The following is a 6000-nucleotide window of genomic DNA, read 5'->3' as shown; positions in this document are numbered from 1 at the left end:
TACAGTATTAGTATAAGAGGCTACCAATAATGCATGTCCAGTCAGGTTGTTAACACAGACAAAAAATGATTTTCCATTTCTTATGCTGGCGTATTTCAAGTAAAACATTTATTATTGACAGTTAAACAACCAAACATAAAAATCTGGTGATTTTACAAATTGAAAAGGATCAACTGAAAGCCACATTTTAAAGGTTTACTGCCATGTGATTTTTGGATAACATGGCTGCACAGAAAACACTGGATGTGTCCTTCAAAATGGGGCCAAAGAAGGTTGCACTTTTGTGTGTCGTCTGTCAAAGAGCATAAGAATCTTCTCTGGCTAAAGTAAACTTATCAGCGTACTTACCTGATTGCCAGTGGTTGATTGGCTTGATCACAACATTTTTGGCTCGCCTTGATTTTGTTTCGTGATGTGTCAGTGTCAGAGTTTCAAAATGCCATGGAGGTTGTCATAGGACAACTCTGTGTCAGCTGATTATCCTGGCTCATTGTTGCTGTCAGACATAATTGCCTTAAAGAGTCAGTCCACCTAAACTAAGGCAAATGTATTTTCACCCACACACCCTTAGAAGAAAAGAAAAAAAACTTCAGCTACAATCTGCTGGTAAGTCTGGTGCTGGAGAACCATCTGTGGATCCTAAAAAGGAGAAATACTATTAATGCTAATTAGTGAAATAAAACAACATCCTTTTAGAATACAGTAGATTTTATCTGTTAAAGCTCCTGTTGGTAAGATGAAGAACTTGAGTCTCATTCCAAACTCGTCAAATACCAAAGTGTCAGCATCAATTTTTTTTTTATCTCACAATATATTTAGGACCTTCCCAGCTGGCACCACATGTCAGTTCAACATCAGGAAGACGTTGGACTCTGACACTCTTGGACACTGGACAGACGTTAAATTTTGGAAGGACGTGAAAATCAGGTTAAGGTCAAATCCGAAACCCAATGTTGGTTTGAAAATTGGTTACTTAACACCATGACATAAAACCAACCAAACCTCAGTCTCAGGTGTCATCAACAGATGTCACAACCTTCATTCAACCAAACATCAATGTCTGACGACGGTGGTGGCCAGCTGGGCTTAAGAGTCCATTACCTGAATGGACCTCTTACCTCAGATTGTCTGTATAAATGCAGCGACAGTCAGTACAGCAGTGATGCATCGCTGTACAATATCCCTGCTGCCTAGCAACAAAGGGCGACATCTCTTCTCTCTGCAGAAAGACAGGGAAGAGAGGGAGAGGGGAGGAGGAAAAGAACAGTTGCTGTGTTACTCCATTGATTTGCTTCACTCTAATAGTTGTTAGCTGTACTTTGTTTAATTTAAAAAGTTCTTTACTGATTACATTGTGTAGCTCGGTAAACAAATCTGTGTAATCAATTGATATTGACGACTGACTGCTTGTATTCGCACCAAGTGTTTTCACATTGAACATTACTGTTGGAGATTGCAAGAGCTGGAAAAGCCCTCCACAAGTACAGGTGAAGTTCAGCACCAAATTCGTACGAAGGTAGATTTAATCAAACAAGATCTGCATGAGGTTTGTGTTTATAATGCAGATGAGGTAATTGTTGCATGCAGCTTTCAATGGTGCTAAAAAAAGACAAACTAAACATAACACATAACATGCTACTTGTTGCTACAACACAAAAGTATTGGAAGAAAGACTGTGTGCAAAATGGACATGTTGGCCTGAGGCCGGTACTACATGGAAGCTGTCCAAAATGAAAGGATTCACAGACAGTTGAGGATGAACTTTTCATGGTAAACTATGCTGCTATTTTTGTAATGGTTCACATTACGCAAAACTCAATAACATCAACATATAAAAGTGAGCTTTGTGATAGATTAATGTAACACACTAAATCAGATATGCTTAATAACTGTAACAGCATGAAGTCAATGACAACAAAGCCCTTTAAAGCCCCTCAATATGACTTCCAAATTTTGATAAATGAGTTGCAGAGTTGACATCATATGATGCTGAAACGCTGATGAAAGTAAGCATTGGGTTGATGGTAAGAAACTTTTACCAAATTCATGTTTTGTATAGTGACTGTGTCATTTCCTTTGCTCTTCCTTGTGACTTAAATACTGGAAACAGCTGTCAAGGGAGAGTGAGAAAATGCAAAACAACTTCTTCATGGCATCCATGTTGCTCCCACATTCTGACATCACACATGAGCACACTGAAGACAGAAGAGCAACTTCCCATCTCTGGAATTGGGACCATCAGAGGAGCATGTGAATGCAGCATAAATATTCAGGACTAAACCTGCTTTCCAGTCAATGGAGTGAATCGCTTAGTGGAAATTTCCAACCTGTGACCTCCAAGCATTCCAGGTGCCCAGCACTAGAAGTTAACAAAAAACTTGGCTGACGGTGACAAAATGATGTTTGACAAGGCAGCTGTATATAAGCTGCCTTGTATGTTCATACAATTTCAATATAAAATTGCTTACGGCATATCAACTACTGCAAACAATGTTATGGAAGCCATCACTATGGACAATGAGGTTATTGTAGGAACACATGTCCATCGCCTCTGCATTACACTGAGGCCCTGTTTTTCTTGTCAACTCTGTTAATCTGGATGAAGCACCTCTACAGGAAGAGGGGCGCCATCTTATCTCCTGGCAGAGAGGACAGTGATTTTCTTTGTTCATAAATACTTCAGATGAGGACACTCTTAATTAATTTACAACCCAAAGCCTTTGAATGAACTTTCTCTCCCTTCCAAACAGATAAATTCTTCCCACAGGTCATGTTGAGTCCTCTGCCAGTTCACCAGGAGGGACGAACGAACTGGTCATCAGAAGGTGTCAATACAGAGTCTTTACATGTGTAAATTAAGTAACACATCGAATGGCTCTCTTCCCCTTTGTTTTACTGTATTTCTTTCTACCTGTGTCTCTCTCCTCCTCTCTAACTTCTAATTCACACATGAGCTTGAGAGGACACTGGAAACCTTTTTACCATTTGTTATTGTGATACTCCCGTCTGTTATTTACGACACATCTGGTCTCAATATCTGTGGGGCATTCCACCCAAATGGTCTCTGTGTTCCTCCAGATTTCAGACCATTTCTAATTAACCATTAAGTCAGGATCTCATTCTCTTAATTCCAACGGATTAAGGGTCAGTAAGAGAAGTTCATAAAACTGATCTTTCTCCCGTTTCTCTGTGATGAAATTTGACTGAAATCAAGTTTAATGTTCAAATGTGTCTTGTGTTTGGTGGAACCACAGTACCCTCCAGTGGTGAGTCCGGGTACAAAGGAATTAGACTGTCGGGAGATCTTTTGTTTAATACGTTTTTCCTGATTACTAGTAAAAGTTTGTAATATGTTTCTTCATTTACAAGTATTAAGCTATAACTAGAAGAAATGCGTACAGGTGATCAATTCTATCAGTTCTACTGTATCTTTAAGTGTTTTCATGTTGATCCAGTGTTAATTTCTTTTAAATGTTCAGCGAATTTAATCAGGTCATATTATTTCATTGTTAGATAAAGTCCATTTATTTTGCCATGGTAAGGTCCTGAGAAAGGCGAAGCACGATCTCGAGACATTAAATCGATAGTTTAAATTTAATTAGGTTTCGTGAGTGTAGCAATATGGTCTACAGTGTGAACATCATCAGCCCTCCCCTTGGGACCGCCTGCTGATTTGGACTACAAAAACCAAGAGACAGCTCTCGCTCGCTCTTCTTGTAACTCTTCTTGTAACTCTCTTCTTGAAAATTTCTTTGCTTCTTTTAACTTTTCAACCTTTACCTTTTGTATTTTTGCGACATGCTCTTAGGCAGAAATCTCCGCACAATTGACCACGTGCGATTTTTACCTCAATCTCCTAATTTGAGGACGCACTGATTTTAAGTGCTTTCGTTTTTGTTAAGTATCATTATTTTACTCAGTAGAAGTTAATTTAACTTAATTCGTCTTATTTTGAGTAATAACTGAGGACTCGCCCGGCCAGCGTTATTCTCTAGTTATTTTCGTCAAGAAAGTTGAATTAGTTCGATCAAAAGTTCAGAGTCACCACTCCATGCAAGAAGAAGACTTTTATTACGACCAGCACCGTTAATAAAGTTGTGCAGTAATTGCCTGCATCAACAAACCGTGTGAACGGTTTGCAACGAGAGACTTTTTGCCAAGCCGAGACCGGCCTGCCTCCAACGCTCACAAGCGGTGCCATCCCGCTGGGCAGCGGACCGGGACCTTCCTGCTGAGTACCGGACGGACTGCGCTCTCCCTCCGACACCTGGACGAGAGAACCACCCACTGGGAGACCGGACGAGCTGCGACTTCCCTCCAGCTCTTGGACCGGCACTGCAAGCCGCAGAGGAGCCGCGACTCAACTCCTGCTCTTGGACCGGCACCGCAAGCCGCGGTCAAGCCATCAACTCCAGCGAAAGGTCCAAGGTGATGAACGTCCCCGACTCTTCAGGCAAAGTAGGCTAAACACCCATGCACACTGCTGGAGTCACACGCATGTTTCCTGAGTTGGTGTCTCTTTACTTTTAATTCATAGTAATCTTTAATTAATAAGAAATCCGGTTAGGGTCTCGTTAGTGTCAAAATTACTCCCGTAATCTTTGAATGCTTCCCAGACTCGCGACTTTACCATCCGCTCATCTCCATCCATTCATTACCATGATCATTTAGTCTCCACATTTTATGTTATCATTGTTGTTTGCTTGAATCATCCTTTCATTTATTCACCCTGATTTATTTAGTAAATAAACATATTTAACCGTACGTCGTTGTCTGTGCAGGTTTGTTTTAATGTGGAGAACCGATGGAAACTGTGTAGAAATCACTGCTTCATTTGTGAGATTGAATAAATTGATCTGAAATTGATTAGAATTGATACAAGTTAACCTTGTTTAGTCGAATTTGATTAATTACCTCCGGATTATTCAAATAGATAAAACATCGGAGGTGGTGCCCCATTAACGAGTGTTTTATTAATCGCCAGTGATTAATAAATTGCATTTATTATTAGTGTATCTCCTACATTATCGAATTCAAAACATATATATATGTTACTGTATTAAATTCATGAAGGTGTATCTCTATTGTTGTGTCCACCCTTTATGCCTATGAATGCACTCAATGCTAGCTACATACAGTAGGCCTATGTGCATGTCTACTTTATATGGAAAGTGTCTCCTGCTATTTGGAAGCTCTTTCTCAGCCAGCTGTTGCTGTTAACCATAGACTGGCAACCAGCTCACCCGCTTCCTCCATTCTACTCCTAATGGCTTAATGCTTTCAAACCACTCCTCTAACTCTCTCTTGTCTTACTTTCCCCCTCTTCCTGTCTAAGCATTACACCCCCTCCCTCCCTCAGTCCTGTTTTTCTCTAATGCTCCTCTCCTGTTTCTTGACATCATACATCTTTTGTTAAAAAAATGAGATTATCAGTCAGCTCAGAGGATTTATAGCATCTTCTCCTCTGCCTCCATCCTTTTTCATAAATCCTATATTCATCTTGTTGCTCATATGCCTCAGCAACAAATGAAAAGATGGACACCATGCTGATACCTGTTAGTGGTGGCCTCTTTAATTTCCCAGTATCCTCTCCCCCTGCCTCCCACCCAGGAAGGATGGATGGAGGAATGGATTAAAGGAGGGATGGTCTCTGCTTAATTTTTTGTTTGTCTGCACGGCAGCCTGTTTTTTTTTGCAGTGGAGTCTCTTCGTCCTTGTGACCCTACAGAGAAATTACTTTCTGATGGTGTGCGCGTTCAGTAACATAGAGATGAAATTTGGTTTTGTCTATTGATAAAAAACCCCCACAAATAGCTGTTGCTGCCACCTTTACATGTACAACCTCGATTCAGAACAAAAGTTGGGATGCTGTGTAAAACTTGATCATCAAACGATAAACCTTACTGTTTTTTTTTGTTTTTTTAAGTACACATTCATCCTGAATTTGATGACTGAGAACAACCACAGTGTCCAAACTTTTTTTGTGTAGGCCTATAGACA

This window comes from Pagrus major, chromosome 2 (genome assembly GCF_040436345.1).
Source record: "Pagrus major chromosome 2, Pma_NU_1.0".
Lineage (NCBI taxonomy): Eukaryota > Metazoa > Chordata > Actinopteri > Spariformes > Sparidae > Pagrus > Pagrus major.
Note: the sequence above shows the minus strand (reverse complement) of the source record.